General features: G+C 37.2%; 1 protein-coding gene across 1 annotated transcript in view; it reads left to right on the forward strand.

The window, feature by feature from the left end:
• The first annotated feature begins 2,311 nt into the window (after positions 1-2,311).
• The window catches only part of LOC150088769 (calcium-activated chloride channel regulator 1-like), a 31,657-nt gene continuing 19,465 nt past the window's right edge, over positions 2,312-14,503 (forward strand). The window contains exon 1 of the mRNA XM_090369637.1: positions 2,312-2,477. The gene's annotated coding sequence lies outside the window, so the exon portion shown is untranslated. The remainder of the gene's footprint in view (positions 2,478-14,503) is intronic.

A 14,503-nucleotide genomic window follows, 5' to 3' on the forward strand; every position in this document is an offset into this window, starting at 1 on the left:
GATTTCGAGTTATTGGTACAGCTATAGAAAATAATATCTGGCTGCAATTAAACATTGTATGCCATTTGGAGCAATGGAAGTGTCCCTAAAATGTAGAGATCAGTGAAACAGTAGCTTGAACTCTTGCAGACTATCAGCTTTGAGGCACACTACCATCAAAGCAAGTCTGTAACGATGTTTTTTACCATCTGGGAAGTTCTAGTTTCAAATTGGACACGAGAGGTATTTTTATGCACTTTTTTCCACAATATATTCGGTTTTCTTTGTTTCGGTTGGGGATTAAATGGTTCAACTCTTTGAAAATTGGGTTTTGCATCCAATAAACAGGCAAACTAGCTGAAGAAAATATGGAATTACAGACATGGTACACTGACACCTCTCGCCTTAGTTGCCTTGGGCATAACACACGAAGACAAGACAGATTAACATATTTAAGTAAAGATTTTACTAGAGGTACTTTTCTTTATTCAAAGGTATCCAATCCCATCACGGCAGTGGTCAGAGGTTTAACGATACATGGAACTATAAAAATGGTAAATGAGAAAAATATTTATTTTTAAATCTATGACTAGTAAAATTACTGTATATTTTTAATATTTATTTGATTATTTTAATATTTAATATAAATATTAAATATATAAATATATTTTCCCATTTATAAATATTTAAAAATGTTTTTAAATATTTAAAATATTTAAAATAATATAAGTAGAAGCTCTAAACAAATCCTCGTTACTCTGATTATACCACTCTCTGAGGTTTGCTGACCAAGATTTCCTTCTTTTCCCTCGACTTCTTTTTCCATTGATCTTGACCTGGATTATCAATTGCAACATCTTATATTTGTAATTCCTCATCAAATGTCCTAAATATTTTAGTTTCCTCTCCTTAATGGTGTTAGTTATTTCTGTCTTTTCTTCTTCATTCGTCTCATGATCTCATCATTCTTTATCTTATCAATCCATGAAACTCAACATTCGTCTGTAACACCACTTCTCAAAATCATTTAACTTATTCTAGGTCTTCTTTGTCAGCGACCAGGCCTCAGCTCCATAAAGGATGGCAGAAAAGACAAAACATCTCAATATTCTTGTTCTTAAAGGAGGCGTAAGATCCCTGTGGCAATCTTCTTCATTTTAAGAAAGGCTGCACGTGCTTGTTCAATTTTTGAGCGTACTTCGATAGAATGGTCCCAGTCCTCGCCCAACATACATCCAAGATAGCGATAACTTTTAACCCTTTCAATTTCTTCATTATTGATTGTAATTTTTGTTTGCACTTCTTTCTTGCTGATCATCATAAGTTTTGTTTTCTTGATATTTAACTTCAGACCAAAATTTTCACTTACTATATTAACTCTATCCATTAATGCTTGTAAATCCTTCTCAGAGCTGGCCAGCAATATAGTATCATCTGCGTATCTAATCATATTTATTGTATTGCCATTAATCTTTATCCCTTCTGTTCATCTAAAGCTTCTTTAAAAATTTCCCCAGCATACACGTTGAACAATATAGGTGATAGAATATAACCTTGAGGAACTCCTTGACAGCATCAATGTGTGACCCAAATAATTTGAGCGTATTCTTGATAAAAATGGTAATTTTGTTAAGTACACTCTTAAGTTGACTGGTACTGGACCTAAAATTTTAGCATACGGCAGCAATGATCTTGAACATTTTTCTAGACTTACTTTAATTTAAATATTTTAATTCAGTTAAATGCCTTCCTACTTCTACATCCACATGTGGAAATGTCTGGATTCAAATCCTGTTAGAGTTGGAATTTTACAGGATCTTTTCACGCCGTGGCCAAATTAGTCGGTTTCAGGCGAAGAATGCAAGTTTAGTCTTCCTGAACCTTGAATTTTTCACCCAGTAAAGCAATAAAACCGGCTTTAGAACACAACTTATACACAGTCGTATTAATATACCAACGGCTCATTGCCTTGTTGCTTTGGTGTAAAAACAAACGGACAACAACGGAAATTAAGTTATTCAAAGAAGACAGGAAGCAGTATTACCACTATCTTGATTGTTTTCTCTTTTACTAGACAGACGAATTCCAACCGGTGCACATGCACACACACACATATCCAGAGCTCATCAGAAGTCATTTTAGTATTTTCATGCCCTTGCCAGGTGGTGTATGACGTACCCGCACTGTGACTACTAACCCAATATCCTGCACTTAGTGTTCTCATTGCATCAGCCGAAAACAGCTGGGGTCTACCACGGCAACTCCACCTAGTGGCCAGCATATGCCAGGTCTACTGGTTGCGCATTGATGATGACACACCCTACGATGTCATCACAGCTGGAAGCTGTCGTGGCTCAACTCTTGATCATCCCAACATTATTGATACCACGAACGTAGGTGCGAACCTTGTTAGTGTATTAGTAGAACACTGCGTTTTGTATCCGACCTGTGAAGCTGATTCGGTTCTTATGTCCCATAGAATTAGTGATATATCCAAGGTAGGTTTGTTGACACTGATTTTGGAGTATACAATGGTACATTTTCCTCTGTTTCTTTTTTTCTGTGTTTTTATTTACTTTCATAATCATTGTGCCGATGCATATGGAGCCAATCAATCTCAAGGTCCTCATTTTTAAACCAATAATTAGCTTTTTTCTTTTCTTTTTTTTGCAATAAGAGAATAATATTTAAAAAAAAGTGTTGAACGCATTGTTAAAATTTGGAAAGAGGATCATTTTTAAGACCCGGTTAAAATTTTGAAAAAAAATGTACCGATTTAAGAACCAAATTTTAGAAACTTATAACCGTCTATACATAAATGCAAATCCATTTTTCTAGATACAACTAAAATTCCTTACTCCAAAAACTTTCTAAATTGATAATCTTAAAAGTTTCTTTCAGCATGGTTGTTGTTATTGCATTTTAGGAGCATCAGTGAATAAGGCCATATTGTTCCATATATACTGTATGTAAATTGTGTGTGTTCTGTGGTCGATTTTCTATTTACTGGAGAAAAAAACCTGAATTTCTGGGAGGAAAAACCATGCAAACTGAAACCGACTAACTGATCCACGTTGTAAAAAAGGCCCATAAAAATTCCTCTCGTCATCGACGGGACTCGAACCAGGTCTTTTGTTTTTCAACCCGATGTGGGGAAGACGGCAATTCTATCAACCGGGCCCACGAGGGTCTTTCAGTGGACTGAGAAACAATTTCTGTGATCGATAAAACATTATTTTGATTGACCAAAGTATACAAACAAGTATGTCTTAGCAGTTACTTATTTGTCTGGTTTTAGTCTCTAAATAGATGCTCCTTATGGACATAATCGGTTTTGAAATGGAATGATAGTTAAATAAATGTAATCATCGTGTTGGAAATTGTGTTTAAGTCTGAAAATCTCAAAATCAATACCTTCGTCCAGCTTAACTGGATTAAAGTATTCTGTCCGGGTGTAAATATGGTACTGCAAAATCTTATAATACTGGGCCCCACTGACCCTAAGGGAGGCCGCAACTAAAAGGGATCAAAACTACGAGTACAATTTGAAACTGTTATGGATGTTTCTTTTAGATTTTTGTATATGAGGTATTTGAGGTATTGCTCAAAACATCAAAGGCAGATATTGTTGGGATATCAGAGACGTGGTGTCACACAGATATAAGTAATGCGGAACTGGAATTTGGGGAATACAATGTGTATAGAAAGGATAGACAGGACAGGAGGGGAGGAGGGGTTATGCTATTAATTAAGAAACACATAAAGTCAAAGGAAGTGAAGCCAGTTGACATCGATGGACAGGGCAGTGTCTAGTCAGTTTGGTGTGACATAAGCATAGGGAAATCAAAATTGAGAGTAGGAGTGTGCTATAGGCCTAATGACTCTGATGAGTATAATAATATATTGTACAGGGAAATAGAGTGGGCCAGTAAATCAGAGAGTCTTATAATGGGGGATTTTAATTTCCCAGATATTGACTGGAATTTGTGGGTTGGTCACTCGCACACTAGCAAGGCTTTTGTGGATTTATTGGATGATTGTTTTCTACATCAGCATGTTCGTGAGGCAACAAGAGGGAGCAATACTCTTGATCTGATTATCAGTAGTGATTCTTCATGCATTAAGAACCTGCAGATAAGTGAACCACTAGGTGGCAGTGATCACAGTGTGTTGAAGTGGGATTTACTCAAGGAGGTAACTACCATCAGAGGTAAAGGGAAGGGTTTTTGTTTTCGTAAAGGCGACTATGATGGTCTGAGACAGTATTTAAATTCTATACAGTGGGACCAACTGATGATGTTACCAACAGCAAACTCAAAATGGGAAGCATTCAAGGAACTAATCTTGGTGGCTACCAGGCTTTACATACCAACTAAGAAATATTGTTCAAGGTTTAGGCCTAAATGGTTGTCAGATGGACTAATGAGACATGTGGCAGAGAAGAAAAATGCATGGGATACATACAAATTAATGGGTGACATGGAAGCCTATGATAGATATAAGTTGGTCTGTAACCAAGTCACAAAGGAGATTAGGCAGGCAAAGGCAGACTACGAAAAATCCTTGGCAAAGGATGCAAAGAAAAACAGAAAGGAGTTCTTTACATACTTGAACTCGAGAAGGAAAGGGATGAATCAGATTGGTCCACTGGATATTGATGGTTCAACAGTTGAGGATCCTGCTCAGGTGGCTAACAATCTAAACGAGTATTTTGCATCTACATTCACGCATGAGGAGTTATTCAGGAAGGAGAATGATGTAGGTAAAGTAAACATTGGCAGTGAGCTGGATGATTTTGTAATAACTGAGAGGAAAGTGGAGGAGAGATTGTTGAGGATAAACATAAAAAAGGCACCTGGGGTGGATGGGATCTATCCAGTTATATTAAAGGAGGCAGCAAAAGAAGTATGCAAACCCCTAGCCATAATTATGAGAGCTTCTTTGGACTCAGGGGAGGTACCCATAGACTGGAGATGTGCAAATGTAACCCCAATTCACAAAGGAGGATCAAAGGCTGACACAAGTAATTATAGACCTGTTAGTTTAACTTCTGTTCCAGGTAAATTAATGGAGGCACTGGTTAAAGAAGCACTGCAGGATCATCTAGACAAGAATTCAGTTATAGCTCAGACGCAGCATGGTTTTGTTAAGGGCAGGTCTTGCCTGACCAATTTGATTGGATACTATGATGTAGTCACAAAAGAACTGGATGCAGGGAATAACTTTGATATTATATATTTGGATCTTAGAAAGGCTTTTGATACTGTTGCACATGGAAGACTGCTGCACAAATTGGAGCAGTGTGGCATTGGAGGCAAATTGCTGCTATGGATAAGGGGATGGTTGAGTGGCAGAAGACAGAGAGTGGTAATCAATGGACACTGCTCAACGTGGACTAATGTTATTAGTGGAGTTCCTCAAGGTTCAGTGTTGGGTCCATTGTTGTTTTCGGTGTTTATGAATGATATTGATGATGGGATATCAAGTTTAATGTCTAAGTTTGCAGATGATACAAAGGTTGGCAGGGTCGTTAAGGACACTACTGACGCTATGCTGCTGCAACAGGATCTGGAAAGGTTGAACAGATGGGCTGAGAGGTGGCAAATGAAGTTTAACATTGACAAATGTAAAGTACTACATATGGGTAACAGTAACCCCAGAGCAATGTATCAACTCTGCGGTACTACACTGACAGTGGTGGAGAATGAAAAGGACCTGGGGGTAATTGTGCAGGCAGATATGAAGTTCTCTGAGCAGTGCAGACGAGCTGCAAGAGTAGCTCATGGTGTCTTGTCAATGATATACAGGAATTTTTCTAGCAGGGATAAGGAGGTGATTATTCCCTTGTATAAGGCAATGGTTAGGCCACATCGTGAGTACTGTATACAGGTCTGGAGGCCTCATTTCAGGAAGGATGTAGAGCTGCTGGAACGGGTACAGAGAAGGGCAACAAGATTAGTAAATGGAACAAAGGGTTGCTCTTACGAAGAAAGGCTTAAGTTTTGCAAATTACAGAGTCTGGAGACTAGGCATCGGCGAGGTGATCTGATAGAGGTGTATAAGGCTTTGAATGGTTTGAGCATGCTCAATGCCAATGGGATTCTTCATCTTTCTCAGAATAATCACCTCAGAGGGCATAAATTCAAATTGAGGAAGGACGGATGTCGGATAGATGTGCGGAAATTTGCCTTTGGCCAGCGGGTGGTTGGTTGGTGGAACCGACTTCCATCACTTGTTGTTGAAGTTGATAGCCTAAACAAATTTAAAGCTCAACTGGACAGGTATTTCGAACGAACGGAGGGGTGAAATGGGAGAGGGTTTTTTTTTTTTTTTTTTTTTTTTTGGCTGATGCTGAATAAGCTTGCTTTCTTGCATCATATGCCTCTACTAATGCTAATGCTAATGCTAATGCTATATGGGGAAAACATCAAGGCTGCGCCTTTGTTTCTGTTTCGTAATGTTGAATCCTGCCAAAAAGGTTCAGTTATTGCTTGTTTTTGAATAAAAGTGTACTGTAGAATACTTATTGTATTCATATACGTTGATGAGCAGAGCTCTCATGGCAGTAACCACATGATATTTTGTTGTTTACATATTCGAGTCAAGGACGTGCTATTGCGGCGTAGCTGTAACGGATGCGATATCAGCAAAGTCTGAATTAGAACGCGGTTATGATTCAATTGCTGGATTCACAAACGTATTTTAGTTCTTTGTCAGTAAAGTTGCAATGACATCTTACGATGTATCTTCTTTCACTTTTGGTGTACTCGATCAAAACAAGAACAAAAAAGTGTTACAATTTTCTCTACATAAAACAAAAAATGGTTGGGAATCCCAGGGTATCTCCCAAGGAGACTTCTACAGTGCGCACTTGGTTTTATGCAGCATACAATCATTAATCTACTAGTTTGAAAATGTCCCAAATGGTATTATGTCCATGCGCGTGTGTTCTCTTCTCGATTTGCTTCTTTTGCTGGACGAAAAACCCAAGTTTCGGTGGAGGAGGCCCTTGCTATTAACGCCTGGGACCGACTAACTCAGCTATGGAGCGAAAAAAACATAGGTCCTCGCGTCATTAACGGGATTCGAATGCTGGCCTTTTCTACCCAGTGTGGGGAGGACGGTGACTATAACCACTGTGTCACCCACGCTGTGCTAAAGGAATAAGATGGGATATACTAAATTATTTGAGAAATGAAAGACACTGTACTACGTCTTTGATAAAAATTTAAAAAAAATAATATGTTTATTGTACACTAAATGCTGGAGAATTTAAATCCAGTACATTCAATTACTTATACTCCAATTACACGACACTCATTAACTTAAGGGTGTATGATAAACAATATTTATAGGAAAACACTTCACTTGACCCTTAATTGATCTTTTCTTCTCTCTGAGAAACCTGAAAGATGCTTTTTTTAAACTTCTAACTCAGTATTCCCTTAACTCCAAGATTCACGTTCAAGATTGAGATTTATGGGTTTGAGATGTGACAGGGATGGTTAATTATTGCCATCGGTTTATCATCAATTGTTTATTTTGGAATACAAAATTTCAATTTTCCTTTTTCTTTCATTGGTAGAATTAAATAAATGTAAAGTCCATAAAAGTTCCTCCCATCTCGGCAAGAAGTATTTTTCGAATTTGAGCAGTGACAGAAATCGATTCCAGGCCATATGTTTATGTGGGGATATAACCACACTCTTATCAAAATTTAATTATAAATGATTTTTGAAATCCATATTTTTGAATAGCTTGATTGCGAATTGCACAATCTATAAACAAATGAATGATTTTATAGAGCTTAGGTAACATCATTAGGTGATCAGAGAAAGGCATGAGCAGGGAGGCCCCAGTGTCCCACATCTCAAGAAATATCATTTACGAAGAGCCCAAATAATAGAGATTCAAATGAAGAGTCCTTTGGAATTCTCTCTTGCGAGCGAGGGAAGTTCCCCCCACTCCCTGCCACACATAAGGACATCCTGTGAGTAGAAAGACTGATGACCCAGTCAATTATTCTGTCCCGAATTCTGCAAATTCAAAGTAACGTGTAAAAAACTAGTAAAATAGAACTAAAGACATCCAATTGCTGTTGTAATTCAAATCTTGTTTCAAATCATGGAGGACATTTTCTGCAGGAGTATACTTTCTAGAAAAAGCCACGATACTCTTCGGAAAAAGAACATTTTAGAAACTTATAAATCGCTTAAATACTACAAGTAATTGTTCGAGTATGTTTCCATGAAAAATTGGTTATATAGAAGAATTTGACTTGGAGTAGATTGTAATTTTCGAAACATACACGTAGAAGAAGTCTGTTCCAGAAAACAGAAAGTAGAAGCGATAAACGAGGAAGACGAAAAGTCTGCGAGTTGGAGTAGGACAGTGAATGGATGTTGACTGGTTGGGAGACGTATTCGGACTGGTTTGAAAGAGAGTTAGGGAATTACAGATGTCATTCCAGAAGAACAATGCCCTATGAGAGAGTGGAGAAGATAGTAAGAGATATTTGAAAACAATGCAACAGTTGAGAATGCAGAGTTTTATATCAATGGTTGAGTAATGTGACAAGAACATACTGGATCAGGATTCAAATTTCCTTTCCACGTATTATGGGCCTTGTAAAACTCTCTTAACAGAAAAATCAACAAAATAAAACAAAAAAAGCAGCAAAATAAATGCTAATCGACCCGGGTTCAGTAATATAAAGAAGATACAAAACTGCTAGCACAAATCTGAATTATTATTTGTCTTTGATTGAAACTATTCAGTCAAACTACACGTCTTTAAAAAGGGAAGATAAAAATTCCATTAGGCACCTCAAAGTGAAAATATGAGCTCCAGTTTACGTGGTTTAAGAAAAGATTAATAACATTCCATCTCATAGTTAGAACAATCATTCTGAAATTCAACACCACTATTAAACTATAAAGTTAAGTCCAAATGAGGAACAAAGTATAGTTATAAATAAAACATAATATATTCAAAGAAATTAATAGCTCTTTGGCCGGTGTTTGTCTTGGGAGAATTTCTACCAATTTATAATAGAAAGATAGTAGCAGTATTTTGTACTCCTCTCGTTAAAGTATTCGTGAGTTCTATTAATGAGGGGAACCGTCTTGACCTTGCCCTAAATCTGCGTTTTGCTTAATTCCCAAATTTGTTCAGTTGGGTTAAGGTCGGCCTCTGTGCTGGCCATTGCAACGTTCCGATGTTATTTTCTTCCATATATAGAATTCCCAACAGAACTGGATGCATATTGTATAAATATTATAATTAATAATTGCTATTTTAATTATATTTCGTTGAATTAATTATTTAAATATCTTTGTTGGGATGTCACCAAGCTTATAAATGTATTGATACACGAAAGTGATAACCAATCAGCTTTGATGTTTCATTTTTAATTGCAGAAAACAACTTTTATAAAATGTTATTGCGCAAACAACGGTGAATGTCTTCTGCTAGTTTCAGCCAAACGAACTAAATTGTGCGCGTGTCGTCTGTTCACCTAGTTTTGCCACGTAGCTTTCATTTTACGCAAGAGTCCACGTGTGCCACTTGTCGTATGTTATTTTGAAGATGTTTTGTGGAGCGTAACTGGGGAATGGATGGAAACTTACCCATTTAAAATCTATGCTTTATATATACTCGAATGAAAAGTAATCAATATTTAAATCGTTTGAATTACAGACAAGAAGAGTCAGATGGCGCTGTACCATATCTCGTCAGAAATTTGTGTGTGTTCTAAAGCAGGTTTGCCAATGTTTGAAAAAAGCAAACTTTTTTTTTTTTTTTTACAGACACATTCAAAAAAAAAATGGCTGTGGTGATTATTAGTCTTTTGGCCCTACAGTTGCGACACCTCTACAAATTTTAGGAGATGCAGTACACATCATCTAAAATACACGTGTCACTGTTGTAGCAAGCCTGGAACTGACGAAAAATAGTGAAAGGGAGTGGAGGAAGTCATGTGCCTTGCTCATTCTTGCGTGTCTGGAGAATACACAATTCAACAAGATTACCACAGCGCGTGTTTATAACTTTGTTTTCGATTATTATCCAGTAAAATAATCGAAATTAGGGCCACCTTACGTTAGACACAACAACAACAAAAATATATACAGTATATATAAAATGAATATGTAGTCTTTGAAGCCCTAAAAAATTCGTAGTGCAGCTTTAATTCTTCTTTCTTTTTGTCTTTTTTGTTTGGCTAATGCATCATTTGTTTATTTGCATCATTTGCCACTGTTAATATTGATACTAATATTAATAAAATTTCACGAAGATTCATTTACTGGGAGTCGACTTATTACATGCGGACAGACAGACGAACAAATGAAAAAAAAAATTCATATTTGCTAACGCGCCTAAAATGTTGGCTTTTTGAAATTCTGTACAAAGAGATCTTTAAAAGTACATATATTTTGAAATTTAAAATTTGGTTATATTTTGAATTTTAAAGCTAACTAAATTCTTGTTAGTGGTATCACAAACGAGAAATTACGCCCAACAAAATAACCAGTCCCAATCTGAAACAAACAAAAAAAAATATATATATGTTGGAGTTCTTGTCATTTGTTCCTCCTGTGTGCCACATCCACTGAGAAAGCAGGACATGAGGGGCCTTTAAATTTACATGTAGAATATAATTTCTTTACTAATTCCTTTATACTATCACCCCTGTAGCACCCTTACATTATTTCATAATCATTAACATTCATAACAAATTAACTCAACCTTAGTAACTAACTTGCCTATTCCAAATTTAATTTTCGTTAGCTAGAACTAAAAATCCATTTCTTACAGAGTTTAGATTAAAAAAAAAAAAAAACGCAATACAAAATTTACAGCAAAAAATATTGAAATGATTAGTCTTCATAATTATATAACTTTTCATCAAATTATCCTCCACGAGATTTTATCACTGCCTTACACAGTCCGTCCGTCCGTCGGCATGTAACAACTCGATTCCTAGTGAACAGATTTTCATGAAATCTTATGTTTCATCCAGCCATTCGAAATGTTAATTTTTGCGTGAAAATTTTCCTTTTTTTTAAAGGATTATTTGTGCTATAATAATTATGAGTAGCGTTTTTAAAATATGCAGGTGTACTCCCACACGAATCTGCTGGCAGTGAAAAGGTAGAGGAAGGCGGATGAAGCAGCCTGGTTGATTTTGTAGTGTACAGGTAGAAGGCGCACGTGTATGGAATGATCAAAAAGTCACGCAGATTATGAGTACAACAGTTATTTATTTATTACACGTACGCCATTGTATTTCTTTCATAACAACCAAATATATAAGTTGTTTTTGAATTTGCGTCGAGAGATCGAAGTCCACAAGATGTCCGTATGCGCTGACGAGCCAAAACATTATGACCACTTACCTAATAGAGTGTTGAGCCACCTTTCGCCATGATAACCGTGTGCACCCGGCGTGGTATTGACTTCACGAGACCGTGGGAGGTGTCCTCAGGCATCCTGGACTAGATGGACAGAAGAACTTCCGAAGTTCGGCAATGGAGAAAGGCACTGGTGTGGACGGGCGAATACTGCGTTCCTCTGCAACCTACAAATGTTCGATGAGTTTGATTTTGGGGGGAATTGGCTTCCAGGACAGCACACGAAATGGTCCTCAAACCATTCCTGCGCAGTGTGGGCCTTGTGACAATGGGCGTTGTCTTGTTGAAAGAGTCCACTGCCATCTGGATGCAAAGTCACCGTGAAGAGCAAAACTTGGTCTAAAACAATGCCGAGTTTTTTTAAAATTTTTTTATTGTTGTATGCAGCCTCAACCAAACTATGGCAACTCCACGTGTTTTATGTGTAGCTAACGTACAGATAAAGGCCAATCAGTGTAGTAGTATGCGTGTATCGTGGTATAGTGTCTGGTTATGTTACAATGCCGAGGTAGGATCTTCTGGTGAGGGTATTCAATGAGGATGAGGGTGGTCAGTTATGTATGTCCATGAAAACATCCCCCAAATCATGATACACTATGCCGGTCTGTTTTCGTCTGGCCTTGCAGCCTAGTTGCAATTGTTCACCTGCTCGCCATAGAATAAGCACCCGTCCATTCGGCATGATGGAGTTGGAACCTTGATTCATCAGACCAGGCGACTCTTTTCCAATCGTCCAATGTCTAGCATATGGTCTAGCCTAATGTCTAGTGAAGAGTCCAATGTCTAGCATATAGTCTAGCCTAATGTCTAGTCAACTGTCCAATGTCTAGCATATGGTCTAGCCTAATGTCTAGTCAGCAGGCTATGTCTAGCCTATGTGACGTCCACAAAAAAAAAAGAAAAAAAAAGAAAAGAAATAATAATTGCTGGATTTCGAATGGTTTAATTTTAATGAAGGTTTAGGATGATCCAACAAATCTCTGTATATTAGATAAATTCCCTAAAATTAAATATTTTCTCTCGGTCACTCATATAAATAAGCATAAGCAGCACAATAAACGATAATGCACCTGTTGTCTCCACTATGTCTGTCCGTCCGCATGTAATAACTCGACACCACAAGAATGAATATTTTATAAAATTTTATATTTGGCCTTTTAGAAGCATTTATCGAGCCATCCCAAATTTCATTAAAATCAGACCAACATAAATCCGACAATTATTATTTATTTGACCGTCCGTTCGTCCGTCCGCATGTAGTAACTCTACTCCCAGAGAATGGATTTTCATGAAATTTTGCTCTTTTAGAACGATTTGTTGAGTTTTCTCAAATTCCATTAAAATTGGACCGGTATAAATCCGATAATTCTTATTATTTTTAAAAATATATATTACATAAGCTATCCACACACCAATTATGCTATGTGCTCGTATTATCTTCTTATAAATTAAAAAATATATATATAGTTCAAATTCGTTTCAGTCATTTTATAAAATTTTTCTTCTACATTCAAATTTTATTTATTTATTTCTTTGATGTACAAACAAGGTGATCCTGAAACACCTAACATTTATTACAAAAGACATTCGCTAATCTTCATAGCTCAGATACGTCTTGCATTAGAGTTTGCTACGAAAAAAATCCTTACTATCTTCCTTCGGGGAGGTGGCCAGCATTGATAATAACAACAACAAGTTCGTTATCTTTGACTCAAGTGATCGTCTTTTCAATTGAAAGAGTATCTTAATTTTTGTATTTAATGAGGACCTAATACGTAATCTCTGAGGGGTTTATGTAAACTATTACTAAAAGGTTAGAATATGGTGAATATTTCCTCAAGTTTACTTTTGATGTGTACACCTAAATTTGAAAGTATTTGAAGACCAATATTTATCTCAAATGTTGCGCAATGGAAGTATGTGATAAATAAAAATTATCAGCAACTGCGCATCTCTTAATGGATTTTCAGATACGACGACCTTTCAAACGTTTCAGATACGCATTTCATTGTTTTACGAAATCCAGATTGCAGACTGGCTAGGATTTGACGCCTACAGAATATGATTATTATTATTATCTCTTTCTTCTCATAAAGGGTTTTCCCCATTCCACAATGGGTACTGGTACCAGGTGCGTGCGGTGGTTTTTATATCCGGTTACTCTTATTGGCCAATAATAGATCAATCTGACTGTTCTAAAGTGTTCCGGATCGCGGTTTTCTTTCAGGGGCAAAGGTGGCATCGTCGACATGTGTGATCTGTTCCTCCGGGAAGGTCATTATAGTGTCTGCCATGGAGTGCCTTCTTCGCCCATCTTTCTGTCTTTGTTTCTTCTTCTGAGTGAGTGGGTTCTCCTGTTTAAAGTTGAGCGGTGCGTGTCATTTGTTTATCTTCCTTATGGCTTGGTAGATTGACGCTGTGTTTTCATGGTAGTAATCCCTCAGGTTCTTAATCGCCTTTTTCTGTTGTTCAGTGAAATCTATCAAACCCCTCCCTCCTTCTTCCCGGATTATGATCATCTGTCGATGACCAACGTTTGGCAATGTTCGCGGCTCTTGGTCATCATTATCCTGGTCGATCTCATAATCCCTCAAGCTAAGTGTTGATCCAATCTATAATCCTCTGAAAGAGTATCTCAGTACTAGTAGTCTGTAGGTGTTTTTGACTGTGACCGTATTCCAGCATTTAGCTTTGATTTTAGCAAGCTTCCCAGTCTCTCTTATTGTATTTCTCAGTGAAGAGTGCATGATCTTTTTGTGGTGTAGCTGTTAAACTTGCATCATCCCCAGATATCTGTAGGTCTCTTCCTCTGCCATAGCTTCAATCTCTTCACCAGTTTCAACGGTAATTTCGGCCGACTGGAATTCCCTGATGCAATCCATCTTTCTAGCTTCATTATTAATTATTATTAATAATGAAGCTAGAAAGATGGGCAAAGAAGACCCCATGGCGGACACAATGACCTCCATCAGATAAAGATAAAATTGCTACCAATGCATGATTCACGAGCGGGACGCTCTTCCCCGAGACTGAAGGATTCACGCTCGCCATCCAAGACCAGGTAATTAACACTAGGAACTATAGAAAATACATACATCGCCAAAGATCCC

Source organism: Mastigoproctus giganteus, chromosome 3 (genome assembly GCF_048544385.1).
Source record: "Mastigoproctus giganteus isolate SK-2022 chromosome 3, ASM4854438v1, whole genome shotgun sequence".
Taxonomy (NCBI): Eukaryota; Metazoa; Arthropoda; class Arachnida; order Uropygi; family Thelyphonidae; genus Mastigoproctus; species Mastigoproctus giganteus.